Here is a 19863-nt window from a genome sequence, read left to right on the forward strand (position 1 = left end):
CCCAGCCCTGTAATCAGAGAGGAAGCCAAACTATGCAATATCAGGCAGTCTCATGTAAAGCAGGCAGATGGTTTTGGTTCAGAGCAGCGTTAGGGGACCAGACAACCCTGGCAAAACAGCAGTAAAGACTCTACACTTAGAAAGATATAATGTCACCTACCTACCTGAAAAGACTCGACACTCCATACTCCAGGGCAGATGGTGCAGAGCACCAGCAGCCTGACACAGAAAGGAGGATAAGCATTCATTTACTCAAAGGATATTAATTGATCATCTGCTATGTGCCATGCACCTTCCTAGATACACGGGAGACATCAGTGAGCAAAACAGACTCCGTGCCTGTCCTTTCAGAGCTTACCTTTCAGAGCTTATTGATAATTGGCTAATTATCAATAATTCATTTACTTTTCTATTTCAAAAAGTAGGTATGACGCACCTACTATTTTTCTAGCACCCATCAGAACCCTGGTCTTTGCAAGCTTTATAAAGTGTTCAAAGCTCTCTTTCAAGAATTGCAGCATACAGATTCTTCAAAGGGTAGAAAATTCCTATTTATCAAGATTCTGGTCCTCAGAAAGAACACACTTGGAAAGGATGCTCCTAAAGACTATTTCTTTGTGCAAGTTTCTTTTTTTTTTTTTAATCAAATTTCATATTTTTAATGGACATTCCTTTCCTTCCCAGGGGATGTCACAAGGCACTTTTCCTGAATAAGGAGACGATGCTCCCTGATTCCCAGGTGAAAGGACTCATCCAAAATGAGCATGCTACTGCCACATCAAGTCCCCTTATCTGTCAAACACACTGCACTCCAGTTTACAGAGTCATTGAACCAAGAAGATGACAGTGTCATACCAAAGTAATGTGACAGATATTGGCCCTTGGGGTCAAGAACCTTTGATTACCAGATTATCAGTACTAATAGGAAAAAGCTCTTCCTTCATATGGAATTTATTGGAGGATACGGTGAAAAGGACAGCCCCATCATACAGAGAAAGGAAACAAGAAATGTTGAAAACCAGGGCTGGTTTCCAGACAAGTCAAATGATGATTAGTGTCCTCTCTGTTATTTCTAGTGATTCTACAGTAGATGGGTCTGTTTCTTTGTGGTATTTAGGTTCTATAAAGTCACCACAATCACTGAATTGTACAGGCTGAACCATGGACCCGGGGGTGGGGGGGTGCTACAAGGACAGGTTCCTGTGAGCCTCTGATCACAGCAGTACCCTCACCCAAAACACCACGTGCCACTTGCCCACTTGCAGTATATAAGTTTATTAATCCAGCCAGTGGCATCCGTAGTGAAAATCAGCTCTTCCATTATCACATTTTTCCTGGACAACATTTAGCAGGTATTTTAAAAATTGCTCAGCCACCTCCAGATTTGCAGAACCTGCCTTGCTGGCAAGCCTAACGTTTTTCATATTGTATCACCTTCAGAAACATGTAAGCCAGCCCTGGAAGAAAAGAAGGCTTTAACATTTTCCTTACTCTGGGTGATGTGACTTTAAATTTCTTTGGCTTTCAGCCTCCTAGCAATGCTGTTCACTATGCTTTTTAAAGTCAGTTGTCATCTCATGAATCCATAAATTTAGCCACTTTTCCATCTTCTCCATAGTTTCATCTCACACTGTAGATGTTACCTTATTGGTGAATTTCCTCTTCCTTTTTCGAGATGTTCAGCATTGTTGCTTCATTAGCATCTATCTCACTGCCACAGAGCTAGAACGATGAAACTTATTTAATAAATATATTTTCTCTAAGCCATGGCAGTTTTCTTCTGCTAAGGACCACCAGACAGCCCGTTAGCACTGTGAATGGAACTGTTGTAAACAGCAAAATCACCAAGAAGAAATGCAAGGATGCCCCCCCCCCAAAAAAAAAATTACAACACTAAGTACGTGGGTTAAGGACACTCATTTACCATACAAGAACTGAAATGGGAAGGCAAGGTGTCCTCTTGTTTGACCTCAACTGGAGAGCAAGAGTCTGGTGACAGAATTCTTGCCACTGCACATACCTGTAAATTACTGTAAAAGCACCATGGAGTATTGACTTAGGGTTGACAAGTCAATCTTACTGAGTAAGCTAATTCTTAAATACAGAAGTTGGGAATGATGAGGATTGACTATACTTTGGGGTACAGATATTTCTTCTTATTTCCAAAGGAAGGGTTCTATGAAAACATAATATTGAGTATACCATTAGATGTTTGGTGCAATGAGATATTCCTATGATACATGAACAAAGGGATCAAACCAGCACTTGTTAGTGATATGCCCTAGTGTCCTTGATGTTAAATGTTAAGAAAAACAACACAATTAACCCAAATCCTAACTCCAAAGCACACCCTCTGCCTTCCAGAACTATCAGTCTGCCTGCTACTCACATCTTTCAGCCAACCATTTGGGCATTTCTCCCTGAAGACATGGGAAAAGTTTCTAATCATCTACCTAGAACCTTCTCTGTGTAAATTGTTAATTTTAGGTCCTAATGCTTTTATCTCCTTTGCTGGAGATATGAGAACTTCATCCAAGAAGCAGCAGAGAGTAGGGGCTAAGAGACTGAGCTTTGTTGTACCATGCCTGTGTACCCTTGGACAATCGCTCAATCTACTTCAAGTCACCTCACTTAAATTAAATTGTGGCACTAAATACACTGCACTTCTCACAGAGTTGGTGAGAAGACCAAAGGGGATACTCAAAATGTAATGGAAAAATATTGTCATTGTGTTAAAAGTCTGGGTGAAGTGTCTTTAAGAGGTGTCTTCCAAATTTAAATCTTTCTCCAAAACACCAGGGAAATGTCCATGAAAATATCCAGAGAATACATATCTCTAGAAAGAGAATAAACTTTAAAGTCTCAGTTCCACACACACTTTTTTTAAGAAAAGAAGCATGTGTGAGATGCTAGTGTGATTCTTCCACCAACGCTATTACTTCCCAATATTGTAAGAAGAAATTTTGAAATGATTTCCATTTCACCCCTTCTGAAATCCTTCAGGTTAAAGATGGCAACTGCCTTTTCCTTATTCTAAATAAATGAATTCTGCTGCTTCTAGATAAAAAAGAAAGATTGAGTAAAAAGCATGGATATGACTATAAATCCCTGGCAGCTCAGCTTCCCTCTCCCGTGGCTTAACTCTCCTTATCTGTGTTTCTTCCCACATGTTCCCAATTGCCATGGTTAGCCAAATGGCCTCATAAACCTCTTCCAGCCCAGTGTGAAAACTTGATAAATTAGGATTTTAGTAGACAGTTTATTGGAATCCCTCTGCCATGCGGGTAGTTAAAAGTGAAAAATCTTCAGTCTTGGCCATCTTGGGTCTCCATAACGATTTCCTTCTTCCTTCTCTGTCTCTTGCTTTCTATAAATATAAAGTGTCCCTTCTATACACACCACATGAGCCAATGAAACAAACAAAAAAAAATTAAATTGCTAGTCAGTGTTTATGAGACTTTATTTGAAAAAATGTTTTATTCCTTTCTCACTTTTTATGAACATTCCTTATTTATTCCCGCATTATATGTTTCTTTAAATACTTAAAACAAAAAACTAAGTGCCATCCCTCCCTCAGAACTGCACTCAGAAGGTCAACCACATTCCCTGTGAAAAACATTCAGGAAGACTGAGAGGATGCGTGTGCTTATTCAATAGGATGCTGCTATGATTTTTGTGCTTAAAATATTTAAAGTTTTGAAAACAATGCTTTCTCTCTTTTTAGCTCTTCTTAATGCTTTAAGAAATACAGAGGTTTCCAAGAGAAAGGTCTCCTAAAACCAAAGATCTGGGGCTCAGTCTCACAGGCTTAGAGAACAGAGAAGGATGATTGATCTTCCTGGTTATAGACTCACCTCAGCTAAGTGCATAGACTTATGATTAAGAATGTCAATTTATTCGCTTAGAGTACACAAAACACCCATCATTGGCCCAGAAGAAAATGCTCAAGTCACCCTTTCATACTTTGTCTCTCTCCTTAGAAATGACAGCTGAGATATTAGCTTATAACCAGGAAGTTGCTCAGTAGGTTATAAACCTAATGGACTGAACTAGAGGTGAGTTAACAGTAGGTGCATAGCAAACACAGAGGCCAGAACACCCATGTTCCAAAGTCAGGAAAGCTTCCCTGGACCACTGCATACTACTAGCCAGACTGACTCTAGGTTAACCTAAGAGTTAAGCTAGTATGTTCTAAGCTGACATCTCCCTTCTGGTCATCCAGTCTATCTCAAAGATGAGATTTCTTCCTAAAAAATTATACTTGTGTCCTTATCAAAACTAAGATGATTACTTCTAGAACTCTGAATTAGATTTCAAAAACTAGTGCTACAACCAATAAAAACAATATTGTACTAGTTGAGGACCTATTCATTCATTCATTCTAGAAATACTTATCAACATGTATTTTATGAGCTTAAAATATTAAGTGCACTCGTTACGTGGTACCAGCACTGGGTTCATTGTTGTGGGAGTTACCAAAGAAACAAGATAAAATGACTACCCAAACATAAAGATAAGGAGAAATTCTTAACCGTATACCAATAGAGTTCATAGAAGGGAGAGAACGCTGTGAGCCACTCATAACTGGAAAGTTTTCCTGCAAGGGGAAGGATCTGAGCAGGACCTGGAACGAGGCACAGGATTTCAAAAGAAAAAGAAAAAAGCAGTACAGCGAAATCTCCATATAAGAAAATGAACACACAGTGAAGAGACGATCTGATCCCATTTGGACGTGGAAAATTCTACTCTCACAGCAAAAGATATAACCAATCTAAGATTTAACCAAATAAGGTTTTGTCTGTATGTGGTCCTTCATTTATATTATGTAAATACATTGACATATGATTTCTGAGCTAATATATAGCTTAAGAAAAATATAGTCTCTTAACTTCCACACGACTAATGAAATGGAATTAATACTCCCAAATACCGAACGGCATTCAGCACATAACACTGGAGGATATCACAGAGGAACTCTGGTGTGGCATTAATTTTCACGGTATGGGAATCAGTTACAGTGATTCCAGATCTAGTTGGCTTCTGTAAAAATGTAAGTAGTTTACACTTTACATCATACTAACAAGGAAGCCGTGGTAATTTGATGAAATCAGCTCCATCCTTGTGCACTGCAAATTTACTTCTTCATTAAAAAGCTGTTAAGTCTTTGTAAAATATTGATCTTATATTTTATAAAAGTTGGAATCCCCTGAAATCAAAGAGAGCACAAACATTCCAGCAGGGAAAAGGTGCTAATTATTGTGGTTGCCGGAAGCCTCAGGTGACCCATGAGGCTGAGGACTCCTGAGTGCAAGGTCAATAAGTCTCACAGTGGTGGATAGAGGTCCCCACAGGCCTTTGGGATCACAAGACAACTAATCACCTCAGGCTAAAACAAAACATCATGCTTTGTTTTATCTCAAACACTCAGAGCCTTTTATGTAAAAGTTCCTCTCTCTCCTTAGTTTCTCCCTCACTCGAGCTGGAAAAGAAATGATCCTTTGGGAAACATTAACAGCTATTAGTGGTTCAGTTATGAGTAGGGAAAAGAAAGCCTAAAATTATCTGGGTTCACTGACTAAAATGCCAAGTGAAATTGTTCCCCATGATGGCCTTCACAGTCCTTTAAGTACAGAACAGCTATGTTGCTTCAGAGAGCATCTAAGAAGCATTTGTAGTTGACTCCCACAATAATCCCAGTGGAATCTGAAGGTGGACACTGGTCAGCTTCCTTTTGCTGATAGGGAAAGCAAAATGTCTTCTGACCTTGCTAGTGGGTATTCCGCAGAATGAAGGCTTTTCTGGTTTCCCATGGGGACTCTTTTTCAGCCATCAGATCTGGTCCTTTTGCAGATTCTTCCATTCTGAGCTTGTGGCTTCTGATTTCTTCCCAGCACAGAGGTAACCACAGAACGTAATGACATGTCCATCCACACCTCCAGAACAAAGCATCTTGAAAAGGGGAACTGCAATCCTGCAGAGCAAGCAAGCCTTTGAAGGTCATTCCCAAACATCATTTTATAAATATTAAAATCAAGTTTGGAGGAGATCCACCTGTCTGAACAAGTGGTTCCATGACCTTCCCACCTCAACCATTCTGGATGGTGGTGAATGTGTTGTTCATTTTGTTTTGGAAGGAAGGAAGGAAGGAAGGAAGGAAGGAAGGAAGGAAGGAAGGAAGGAAGGAAGGAAGGGAGGGAGGGAGGGAGGGAGGGAGGGAGGAAGGGAGGGAGAAAGAAGAAAAGAAGAAAGAAAGGAAGAAAGAAAGAAAGAGAGAAAGAAAGAAAGAAAGAGAGAGAGAGAGAGAAAGAGAGAGAAAGAAAGAAAGAAAGAAAGAAAGAAAGAAAGAAAGAAAGAAAGAAAGAAAGAAAGAAAGAAAGAGAAAGAAAGAAGGGAGGGAGGGAGGGAGGGAGGGAGGAAGGAAGGAAGGACCATTTTGCAAAACAAACAAGGTGCCAATCTGATCAGAAAAATGAAGATTGGTTCCCCCACTTCTTCTCTTTTCACTTCCATCACCATTGGCAGATTCTGTAGCTCTACTGGGCCTCTGCAATTTGACATCTAATTTTGAAGCAGTCCTTTGGGCTGCCACATGAAAAAGCTGAGGTCCACAGAGTGGACACAAATTAATCACAAAGCAGAGGGAGACCCCTCCAAATTTCATTCCTAATCCATTGTTTCACAATTCCATTTTGCCTTCACTGGGTTAAGAAATTATTGATATGTGACTATGGTATATCATCCTCCAATTTCCCCCTCCCCCTTCCCTGTGCCTTAAAGAAAATGAGAGCTTAATTTCAAAAAGCTTACCTCTTGAATTTTTGTGTGTTGTAGAAAAAAGTACTAAAAGATATTTTCATGGCTATGGTAGAGCCCGGAGTAACTGCATAGCATGCTCCCAGCTCAAGATGCACATGGGTGTTTAGCTCTTTGTGCAATTGTTAGTTTTAGACAAAGGCAAACCATGACATTAGTCACTGTCAGTATTACTTCTGCAGTAAATTGAAAACAGACCTTCATTCATTCATCAAGGAAAAAAAGTACCTATCGAGTACTTAACAGAAGATCTTTATGTAATATAATCAAATTTCCATAAGCTCTTATTTCAAAAAATATTTAACAGTAATTCAAATAACATCTAGAAAAGAATTATCTGGGTGAACACACACAACTTAGATTTGACTCTCTGCACAAATAAACATTGATTACTCTGTACTATTGTACTAGTAATTTTATTTTTCATTTTTCCACTAAGAAAATACAAAAATTTAAATCTAATGTATTTTTAACTGATACATAAAAATTGTATGCACTTGTGGGGTATCTGTGTTATTTCCAATATATACAATTTAAAGCTTTTTTATTATTTCACATGTTGGAAATGAGTACACTTATTCTTATATTCATGTCTAATGGCCCTTTGAAATTATAAAATGAGAACTAATTCCCACTTAAGAATCATTTTCAACCAACTTTGTACCTACCTGTTCAATATAGTCTAAATCTCTGGATTAAATATTTCCTATGAAACTCTAAATCTCATTCAATAGAGTTTACAACAGGATAATCCAGACTTGGAATAACTGCTCTAAGCATTTCTTTTCTTTCTTTGTTAGAAATAACTTTTCCCTGTTATAATAAGAATATATGATCCCTGCAGAATATCCAGAAATAGGAGGACAGCATTTTAAAAATGAAAATTTAAACTTATTTTAGTGCTAACATCCAGGGGTATGTTTCAGTATTTACTGAAAACATTTGGATGCATTTTAATAATTTTAGTTGATTCCTAGTATAACCTCAGGATATCCTGGTTCCCAGGGTACTTTCTGTACCCTGTTGCCTCTTGCCCTTTGGTGATAATGAATATTTTACCTTCTTGTTCACTATTCTTAAATAATGTGATTTTTAATGACCACCTCATAACCTAATTATGAACCATGTTTTATTTAATGGATCGCTGATGTTGGATATTTAGGAGACTGTCTCCCATGAGAGCCACAACAACCACTAAGAGGAATTAGTTCATTGCCACGTGTGAGCGCGCCAACTCATCCTGTGCCAACCAAAGACAGATGCACCCCCACCCCACAGGTTGAAGACTACAACGAGGTTGAATCACAGCAAGTCAGATTCTGACAGAGGTAGTAGCCCCAATGTGGAGGTCTGAATGTCAAAGTTTACTTGTTTATTTGGAATATTAAATATATTTAAATGCTTATGAAGCCTGTTTTCAAATTCTTGACTGCGGGGCTGCCATTCTAACAATTGATTCCCATACGTCCTTTCCTGACTGTTATTTGTTCCTAATTTTTCTTTAGCAATACCTTCTGTGAAAGCAATTAGTACAGCCCATTCAACAGCCACTGGGGACATTTCAGGATTGCAGGCAGTTTTTGGTGGTGGTGGTTGTTCCTAAGACCATAAATGTACTGAATAGAAGCAGGAATGCCTGTCGGGGTCCAGAAAGGGAGGTGTTGAATGGTATGTCTGAACAGTTTGGTCCCTGGCTTGGTGTCACTGAAATGCCACACTCCTCACTCAAGTCTGTAGATAAGACGGACAGTGCTCAGCAACTCCTCCCAGCAAACTTTTATATCAGGGGACCCAAGCTGAGAGTTAGCACATGGGGTGTTCTGTCAGCACAGAAAGCTTACACCACTAGTAGATGTGAAGAGTGTTTAGGTCACAGAGCCAAACAAAAATCCAAGTCACTAAGTGCATAAAAGAAAAAGCTAAAACTTCTAACCAAATAAAATGCTCTTTTGAGGGAACCAAAGAAATGAATCTTGCAGTCTCTTGGTAATACAGAAACATTTTACATTTTAAAACTGTGGTTCCATTTGGGACAGTTTATTCTTTGGGATGTTAGTTAGCTGATACAGGATGGAGTCTGGGACATTGCCATTAGCCAACAAGGGTTTTTTTAAAATATAAAACCAAAACAGAAACTCTCCCATTTCTTAAGAAAGCTCATCTCTAACAAGTAAATAAATCTTACAATGCCATATAATCTTGAAAATGAAAAAATGTGAAGGAAATAGAAGTCCCATGGGAATCATAATGCATGAGACAAAATCCCAAAAGGTTTTTCACAGAAATTGAAACCCCTGATATTTTGAAAGCACAACGTAAAGTAGGATAAAACATAGTTTTCACGTCATAAAAATGGATGCAAAATGGACTGGAAAAAATTTAGTAGTTTCCTTTGGGGGACCATCAGAAACCATGATATCTTCCAAATATTCACTGCAGTTCAATGCTAATGGAAAACATGTGTGAAAAGTTTTTGATAGATTTTAGTGCTTGATAAAGGAGAAACAAAACAGAGTTGCCTTGAGTACACTTGATTATGGGAAGAAAAGCCTTTGACCTCTTCCTTAGTGTATTTCTTTATGTGAAAATCAAAACTGGCAATGCAGTTTTATGCTAACTCTCATTCATCTAGGGCTGGAATGAGCAACCAGAACAGGAGTTTCCCTGATAATGAAACTTCAAGAGAAATTCCTGAAAGAACAAGAGAAAGACCGAAAGCCAGGGAAACAGAGACTGAAGAATGTAACTACTGTTTTAATACTCAATATGTAAACATACTCCTGGGACAATCTTCCTAACAAAGTTACATGATTCCTTCAATAATAAATTCTCTCTGCACTTCCAGAAAAACTGGTGACCTGAAAATACCCATTAATCTCTCACAGAATGTAAAACAGAGAAAAAGTGTCATCAGTGACTTGTAGTAGGGAGGAGTATTTTTTGCCAGAAATAAATGCAAAAGAAGTGGCACTAGATATCCTGTAGTTAGAACACAGTTGAAGAAGATACTAAGAGTTAGGGAGACAGAAGAATGGTCCCTCTGATATGTGCGTGTCCTGAGACCTAGACCCATGAATATGTTACATTAGCTAGCAAAGGGGAGCTATGTTTGCAGGCAGAATTGAGGTTGCCAATCATTTTACGTTAAAATAGGAATGTTATCCTAGATTACCCAGGGGGGTTCGGTGTAATTGTAAATGTCCTTAGAAATGGGAAGGGAGGTCTGTCTCTCACCCTGCACAAAACTCAACTCAAAATGGATCAAGGACCGAGGAATTGGACCAGAGACCCTACACCAAATAGAAGAAAAAGTAGGCCCAAAACTTCATTATGTCAGCTTAGGACCAGACTTCCTTAACGAGAGAGTCCTAAAGCATGAAAAATAAAAGCAAGAATCGATAAATGGGATGCATTCAAGCTAAAAAACTTTTTCTCAGCAAAGGAAACAATCAATAATGTGAAGAGAGAGCCTACAGAGTGAAAGAAAATCTTTACCACACACACTTTACACCAAAAATACAAATAACCCAATCAATAAATGGGCTAAGGACCTGAGCAGACACTACACAGAAGAAGATATACAAGCAATCAACAGATATATGAAAAAATGTTCAACATCTCTAATAATTACAGAAATGCAAATCAAAACTACCCTAAGATTTCATCTCACTCCAATTAGAATAGCTATTGTTGGGAATACAAGCAACAGTAGGTGTTGGCGAGATGTGGGGGAAAAAAGTACACCCATACATTGCTGGTGGGGTTGCAAATTGGTGCCACCACTCTAGAAAGCAGTATGGAGATTCCTCAAAAAACTTGGAATGGACCCACCATTTGACCCAGCTATCCCACTCATTGGTTTATACCCAAGGGACTTAAAATCAGCATACTACAGAGATGCAGCCACATCAATGTTCATAGCTGCTCAATTCACAGTAGCTAGATTGTGGAAGCAACCTAGATGCCCTTCAGTTGATGAATGGATAAAGAAACTATGGTATCTATACACAATGGAATACTACTCAGTCAAAGAAAAATAAAATTATGGCATTTGCTGGTAAATGGTTGGAGATGGAGAATTTCATGCTAAGTGAAATAAGCCAATCCCCAAAAATCAAAGACCAAATGTTTTTTCTGATAAGTGGATGCTAATACATAAGGGGGGCCGTTAAGGGAAGAATGGAGGAACTTTGGATTGTGTAAAGGGAAATGAGGGGAGGGGAGGAGCCAAGGGAAGGAAAGAAGGTGGAACGAGACAAGCATCACTACCCTATGTACATGTATGATTACATGAATGGTGTGAATCTACACCAGGTACAAGAGAAATGAAAAGTTGTATCCCATTTGTGTACAATGAATCAAACAAAAAGTGGGAGGTAGGAGAATAGAAGTCAGAGATGTGACAGAAGAAGCACTACACTTGGCTTTGCTGGCTCTAAAAAGGGTAGAAGAATCACAAACCAAGGAATTCAGGCCTGCAGAAATTGGAAAAGACATATCCACTCTATTCAGAGTCCACAGAGAGGAACGCAACCCTGCCGAGGCCTAGGAGCAACAGAAGAGATTCTTTTAGAAGCCTCTGACTTAGAAGGTCAGGGTAGGGTAACAGAAAAGTGTCTGAAGAAATAAGGATCACAATCCTCAGAAATCCCCCTTTATGCCTCTAATCCCAGTGGCTCGTGAGGCTGAGGCAGGAGGATCACAAGTTCAAAGCAAAAGTAAGGTGCTAAGAAACTCAATGAGACCGTATCTAAATAAAATATACAATAAGACTAGGGATGTGGCTTAGTGGTCAAGTGCCCCAGTACCAAAAAAAAAAAAAAAATTCTTCAGAGAGACAGAGCTGAGGAAAGGAGAGAATTTACTAAGATTTGAGAAAAGGCATTTATAGGTAATTGTGGAGACATCATAAGGGACCAGGCATAGTGATGTGCAAAGATCCAACAGAAAGATGAACACAGGAATCTGCTCCTCCAAAGCCAGAAAGAGAAAGTTCCCCACCTTGCCCTGCCCATGGACTTTGGCTCTCTTCCCAAACCCCTCTGTGTATCCCAACTGCAGAGCAAATCATATAAATTTGTGTCACCAGAGAAGGACTGTGTAGAAGATAGCCAGAGATCACAAGGTGCAGCTTCCCACGTGGCTGATGGGCCTCATTCAGGGATAAAGAGAGGGAAACAGATTCTCCTGAATGAAAGCAGGAGATCATATCATGCAAAATACAAAAGAGGAGAATAACATGGAAGCACACATTAAGGGAAAAAAGAAACATTGGTAAGAAAGATATGCTAGGTTTTCAGAAAACAAAACATTAATAACATACATGATGAAGAAAAAACATAGTGAAATGAAATATAAGGTATTGAAAAGCAACTTCTTATTTGTTTCCACTAAGGAAACAAAATTTGTTAGAGATACTTAAAATCTTTAACAGAAGAGATAAAATTTTAAAGAAACCAGATTAATGAACTAGAGGACAGAAAACAGATCCAACACAAGAAATATATATACATATATATGTATATATAATTTATATTATATTAAAATATATATTATATTATATAAAACATATATATATGTATTTTTTTTGTGGCATTGGGGATTGAATCCAAGGCCTCATGCATACTAGGCAAGTGCTCTGCCACTGAGCCACATCCCGAATCCTTTATTATTATTACTATTATTTTAAATTTTGAGACAGGGTCTCACAAAGTTGCCCAGGCTGTTCTCAAATTTGCAATCCTCCTACCTCAGCCTCCTGAGTAACTGGGATTACAGGCATGTACCACCATACCTGATTCCATGATAATTAATTTTAAAAGTCTAGAGCAGACAGAAAAAAATAATAATAAAGATGTAATCATCAGATATATTCCTGAACTGAAAAAGCTATAAATGTGAAGAATAAATAGATATACCATGTATGAGGTGATGTTCTTGAGAAAAGAATTGTCTGTAGATAGAGACCAGAGAAACATTCCAAAAATCCAAAAATAAAGAGCAAACACAAAATCCAGGCAGAGAAGAAAAAAGTAATGTCAGATTCTTTTCCCTAAACCTGAAGAACCAAATGACAATGGACCAATGTACTGTACAGAGTTTTAGTAAAAAGTTTGGGTCTCGTGATCTTACAATGAGTCAGTGTGTGACATCAGTTACTCACACAGGAAGGCATTGAAAAATCTGTAGAGCTGGATTAGTCTCCCACATAGAGGGGTTCTGACCACGTGCACCTCCGTGAGCCTGCTTCAGGCGTCCTGTTTCCTTAAGGTTCCGCAGAAAAGCGAGATCACTCCCCCTTCTTTTATCTAGCAGATATAGTTTTAACTGGTGCAAAGGAACAAACACTAATATTAATACGTAATATAAACACTGGAAAGAGGATACCAAGTTGGTGAGATTTCTCAGGTTAGTAATTTCTGTGAAAACCCAAGAGAATCAATGAAATGTGAAAACTAACAAGAGTTCAGTCAAACAGCCAATTACTGAAGAGAAACTCAGGATCAATTGCTTTTCTTCTGTTCTAAGAGGTATTATCGATTCATACTTTGGAAGCTTCTCAGTTCTAAACAGCACTAGTAAATTATGACAGGATGATGCAATCTAGTCATTTTTAGAAAAAGGTAAATATCACAAAGGAGGTATGAAAAAAGTAAGTGGAGTCAAAGCTGTGATTCTCCAGGGGTTCCTGTTGGGGAGGCAGACAGAGGATGCTGGGAATGCACCCCCACTGAAAAAGTGATTGGCAGGAGGGCAGCTATGGAGCCTGACTTACTATATGGAACCTGGGGCTACCATTCGGATGTCTCTGCACTGTGATAGGAAGTGAAACTTTGGTGCTGGCTAATTATTTAATGCAATTACAAGCATAAGTCCCAATAGGACTGGGGTGGGAGCACCTGAAAAGGCAAAGATGTTTTTTGAAACGACTATAAAATTTACTGGAACGAAAGACAGTGAGAAAAAACAGAAGAGGAAAGCTTTTCAAAAAAGACACAGGTTTGTCCTGCCATTGTCCTAAAATATATTGTAAAATTATGTTAGTAAATAACATCAAGATCCCCAAATATAAAAATAAATCCATCTATTCACATGTATACAATCATTTAATATACAGAAGGTAGCCCTTAGAGCTAACACAAGGTATTTTTCAAGAATCACTTAGGAAGAATGGTTAACATTCTAGAAAAGGAAAGTGTTGGCAGATTTTTAATTACTTAAAAATGTTAAGTATTTGTAAATCGAAATGATGAACATTATTAAAAGTCAATGGGCACAAAAGAAAAATATTTTCAATGTATTTGAACAGGTGATCAAAATTTATAATATATAAAAAAGCTCTTAACTCAATGATATGTATATATGAATGTATGGATATCTTATTGAATATATACATATATATCTTTCATAAGAAAATAAAGAGAATAATAAGATTAAAAGCAATATACAAAATTAGATAATGAATATGAACAATAAAAGAAATCATTTATAAAAGAAATATAAATGATCAGAAAATATATAAAAATGTTCAACCTCACTAATAAGAGAAATACAAATTTAAATAACAACTAGATAGTATTAGTTGCATCCCCTCTACCAAAGAGGTTAAGTAAGGGCTGAGCTGTGTAGGTTTCATGAAGTTAACTCTAAACTATTCACAAAAGTGAAAAAATTAAAGTATGTGACAATTAACCTCAAGTCTTCTGAATTATTCCTGGGTCAGGAAGGAAATCAAAACTTCAGTTACTACTACTTGGCTAATAATTGAAATGAGATGTGGTCCAAGATATATTCAGAGGAAAAATCATATTTCTAAAAACTTTTATTACTAAATAAGAAAAAGTGGAAACAAGGGAAATAAATATTTATAGAAACTAGGGGAATGTGGACAATAAAAATGTTACTGTAAAAGAGGAAAGAAGGTAAGGACCTAAGTTAGTAAGGAAAATAGTGAAAATAGCATAATTGGTAAATAAGGCAAAGTAAGTTAATTTCATGTACATCTAAAGTTTTAGAAAAGCTAAGTGAAAGTACCAGTATAAAATCATAAAAGTACATATATTTACACAATGTTTGCAATATAAACAGAGTATTATATACAATTTTATGGTAAAAAATAAAGAAATTTATATTAAATTGATTAATTTCTAGGAAAACACAAATAAAATCACATTGAGAAGGAGCCAAATAAACTTAATGGGAATATGTGACTATCAATGTAATACTTATAGAAATCGAGATTAGCATTTAGAACATTTTCAGAGTACTTTTAAAGTCCTCTTTCTTGCCAATTTTTCATTTCCAGCCAGTCTTCAAATTGGGCTGGTTCTACTTTCTAAATCCCTGTCATCCCTGTCTCGGCCACTGCCCTCCACCAGGCTGTCAACACCACTGCTTCAATTCATGGTCCCATTTCCTGTTCCACTTGGGGAGTTCAGACCCCATTTCTTCAAACCCAGCACCCAGCAAAGGGCCTGGAATTACGGAGGGAGTTGGAAAGTGTTTGTCAAAAGACTGAAATACCATGATGCATGTGTCATGAGTCAACCATAAAATACACATGAATCATGGTAGCCTTCTGGTCTGGTGAGTTTAGTTTACAAATGCATATCGTTTGTGGACTTCTCTGCCTAGCAGAGATGATGAAGGAAATCAGTAGTGTGTCCATCTCATTATGGGTCAAAGAATTTTTAAGTTTTTGCTTTATAACTCTGTGAGTCATGTCTACCTCTTGTTTCCAATTCCTCTCCTTCCAAGAATCTTTACAAGGCATGAAAGAAAGAGGATGGGGTGGGGCGTGCTCTAACCGACCATCAGGGGACAAAATGTCCTTATTCCCCTAACTCAACTACATATATTTTGAGGTTACAGAATTTGCACTTTGTTTCTTCCATGTCTTCCAGAGTGACCTAACTGTGAATAATGTATGTACAGAATTCTGTGCTCCTCTAAATGTGGTTTAGATTTTATCCCCTCTATCCTAATTAAAGTGGCTCCTCTTGCAATTTGTCTTCTCTCCATCATCAAGAAATTTGTGCATGCCCTTTGGTTTATTCCCATCAACATACTATCATATTATTAGTCTACTCTTTAAACACTCGCAGGCAACTTTCTCTTGCTCCCAGGAGCTACTACCTTAAGTCTCCTTTAACATTTTTTTTTTTTTTTTTTTTTGCGGTACTGGGGATCAAACTCAGGGCCTGGTGTTTGCGAGGCAAGCACTCTACCAGCTGAGCTATCTCCCCAGCCCTTGCTTTAACATTTTGAATCATATTTACCTATTTCCAATTCCTCCCCTCCCATCCCTGCAAGTCATATCCATCAGGCACCATCTTCTCCCCCAACAAGATCTGAGAGGGTACCTAAGTCTTCCATGATGGCGGAGGTCTTCGTGAAGACCTCATTTGACTGAGTGACTGATTAGCAGCTGTGGAACAGTAGATCCTTCCCTCCTCTTGGTTTCCAGAACAACACACTCTTGCTTTTCTTCCTGCCTTACTGGATCTTCTTTCTCAGCCTCCTTTCAACTTCCGTCTCTTCTCCTTGCTTTCATAATAGTGGATTGATCCAAGGTACAGACATCTCTCCTTTATTTACACTTAGTCTGGGGATCTTGTCCAATGAAACCCTTTTAGACATATTGGAATCTCCAAATTTGTATTTGACCACAGATTTCTCTCTTCCTCACCAGATTCATATGTATACTGCCTACTTCACAGTCCCCCTTCGATTTCTAAAATCTCATCAAATTTAACATACACAGAACTGAACTCCTGACCTTTCTTCCTCTAACACACCTCATCTGTGGCCTTCCTGAAGTTGGTTGAGGGCAATCTCATCCTTACAGCTACTTGGGGTGGGGGATACTTGGATTTTTTCTTAGTTATCTTAATCACCCAACCCACATCTATTCTACCTTCAGATCCTGTTGGCTTTCCTTTCAGCATAGATCCAGAAACTGACGACTGGTGTCATCTCCATAGATGACCATCCTGGGTCTAGGCCACCATCATCTTTCACTGAGATCACTGCACAATCCTACTGCATCTCCCACTTTCTGCTCTCACCCTTCTATGTTCTACTCTCAAGTGGGCTAATTGCCACCCCGATGAAATGGGGAGAATATAAACAGCAGCATCATACACTCACAATTGTCTTATTTTGCAAAGAGGGCAGCAAAGACTTAGTTCTGCAGCTTTCCCAGAAAGTTGCATAAAAAATAGTGAACTGGAATCTAAATTCAGATCCATCTAACCCACATCCCCTCATAGTGCACCATAGTTTCATAGAAAGTTACCAGCTTTGACTGATTTGGAGGAGCAAATTTGTTCCTTCAAACCAAAAGGCCCCCAAAAGTCATCTCATAAATGTTCTTGATGATGATTAAAATTATATTTCCAGATGATGTTAACTATTGATCTTGCTGCAAGAAAGTGTTTTTTTTTTTTAAACTTATTTTAAGTATTTATATGTTTCTTCTCTCAGTAGCCACTGGAGTACAGTCTATCCAACATCTGTTTGCATTTTTACAATAACTAGTTCAGTTGTTCTTGATACAGACTATGCTCTCTGTTCATCTATGGAGCTTCAGGAATTACAGAAATCTGAACTTTTGCAGATTCTGATTTAAGTGTATTAAAACGTCTAAGAAAAGGCATTAAGAAAGGTTTTCCTTATTATTCTAAGGTGAAGCCAGAGTTTAAAACCACCTATCTAGTTCACTAATGTCTTCATAGCCCCCACGCTCCCACCCAGATAGCAAGGTCTCATGAGATGGTGACCACAAACCTCCAACTTTATCTCCCATGGCTCCTATCTTAGCTCCTTATGCCCCAATTGGAACCAAGTCAAATGCTTCCTTGGTGCAGTGGTTCATAATTCCATCCCTGTTGGCACCCCAAGCTTTGACTACTTCCCTCTCTTTGTCACTCCATCTGATAGCTGCTTTCTTCCTCCACCAGGACTCACCATGCATATCACTGTCCCTGCAGTGTCTTGTTCCTTTTGGCCCCTAATGTTCTGTTGCAAAGATTGCTAGAGGCTACCAGAGATTGCTGCTCCACTTCCTGCTCACAGAATGACATTTATTTATTTACATGTTTGTCTCCCTAACTTATTTTCCTGGTCCAGAGTCCAACAAATACAAGGCACATAATTGAAATTTGTTCAGTTGAATTCAATAAAGAACACTAAACTACAAATACAAACCTTATAAACCGAGGGATATTGTGTCATTCGCCAATGGAAAAGCATTGTTTTAACGTCCTCAATAATTCTGAACAGAGAAATGTGTCATCAAGAAAATAAATAATCCATCAGGTTTGAAATATTTATTGAAAACTTATTTTATCTACTAATTTGATAATAACCAATTGATGTAATTAGCCTCATCTTCCCCATATCACCTCTCCACCTCGTACTTACAGATACACGTGCTCCCACACACACATGTGCACACAAACATACATACACACTCAGACACATGTTTTCATCAAGTTGTAAGCTGGCCATTTATGGAGTCTGACTTTTTTTCCTCTTGATATGAGACTTGTTTTTCTTCTTGTCTGAGCTTAAATTCTCCTTTCTGGGTATGACAATGGCTTCACACTTGTTCTGCTTAACTAATTGTTTTGCTCTCAAGTGTCTGTGGTTCCGGAGGTGGATCTAATGGCAAGTTTTTGGATGAAGGGGGTCTCTTTTGCTGCCAAGCTTTAGAGGGCTACTTCTGCTGTTCTTAAGGCCAGACAGGCAGAGTGCTGCTCACAAGGGAAGCTAAACCACATAGACTGTATTCTTGATAAAGATTATTTTTGGATCAATTAGAAGCCTTTGGTTTCTAATTAGTTAAACTTATTTATCACGAAAAAGAAAAGACACTTAGTGTAAGTGGGTTGCACAAAAGAAAGAAAACAATAAATGGAACTTGACCAAGACCTTTCGATTTCCAGTCATGAAACCTCATAGGCCATCCTCAAGACAAGGCTGGTGACTGACCTCAACAAAGCAACTTCCAGCCATGAAGTTTCCCTTTTTTTTATTCTTGCCTTAAACTCAGAGAAGGATGCTGGTAGATCCTGAGCTACGTACAGTTCTATCTCACGAGGCTTCATTGGCCACCCCTCCAAACATGGTGTCCAGGACCTCACTGTAGTTGATAAAGTCCTAACTCCATGTTCAGGATAGCCTCATCTCCAAATCCTCTCCTACCAAAGAACCAAGTTGATGTTTTCCCACCTTTACATTCCATGGCATACTGCTCAATTCATAAATTTTCCTGGACACCAGGCTCTTAACTCCTGGATGGATAAATCTAACAAGTGAAATCTGACTCATCCTTAAGTGAACTCTCAGCAATGGAAGTACATAGTACCTCTGAACCACCACAGCATTTTATAAATATCGCCAGCAGAGAACTTATTTTTAGCTTACACGTGTCTATTTTCCCTGCTAGACAGTATCTATTAAGGGCAAGACCCTCTTATGTCTTGGTGTGTTTAGCACCAGCTCCATACTTTGCCCAGGACAAGTTCAATAAATGTATTTTTTAGGTGAACAGCACAGAAAAAGTTACGGGACTAGAATTTAAATATAAGATTTTACTACCATTCTCTGATAAAGAAGTGGATCTATAGGAAAGAGTTATATCCTCCCTCTAATCAGTTTGAATATCATTGAAAGCATAATTACTTATTAACTTACATGGACAATTGTATTCTTCCAGAAAATTGCTAAGGATCACTTTTGAACTGTAAGAGGCCTCAGATTTCCTAGGCTACCTATATTGCATGTGCACCTATGCATGTGTGTTTCTGTGTATTTAAGGGCTGGTGCTGTTTGCAGCTTGCCTTATCATTTAAGGAAGCTACTTTTCCCAAAGCATCAGCCTCCATGGACTGAGCTGCCTATTCCAAAAGCAATGCTCGTCTTCTCTGAAAATTACCTGCTGAATGGGAAAGAGACTAACAGGAGAGTGGGGGAAATGTCCTTAATATATTAAAGGATTGAGATACTTATTTTTATTACTTGCTTGGCAAATTTGTAGATTTGTAG

General features: G+C 38.3%; 1 long non-coding RNA gene across 1 annotated transcript in view; it reads right to left on the bottom strand.

Annotated features, from left to right (window-relative positions):
* Positions 1-5782: 5782 nt before the first annotated feature.
* Positions 5783-19863, bottom strand: part of LOC306669992 — a 73168-nt gene continuing 59087 nt past the window's right edge. Inside the window, exon 4 of the long non-coding RNA XR_013766280.1 lies at positions 5783-5971. This is a non-coding gene — a long non-coding RNA (uncharacterized lncRNA). The remainder of the gene's footprint in view (positions 5972-19863) is intronic.

Source organism: Sciurus vulgaris (genome assembly GCF_902686455.1).
Source record: "Sciurus vulgaris genome assembly, chromosome: 9".
Classification (NCBI taxonomy): domain Eukaryota; kingdom Metazoa; phylum Chordata; class Mammalia; order Rodentia; family Sciuridae; genus Sciurus; species Sciurus vulgaris.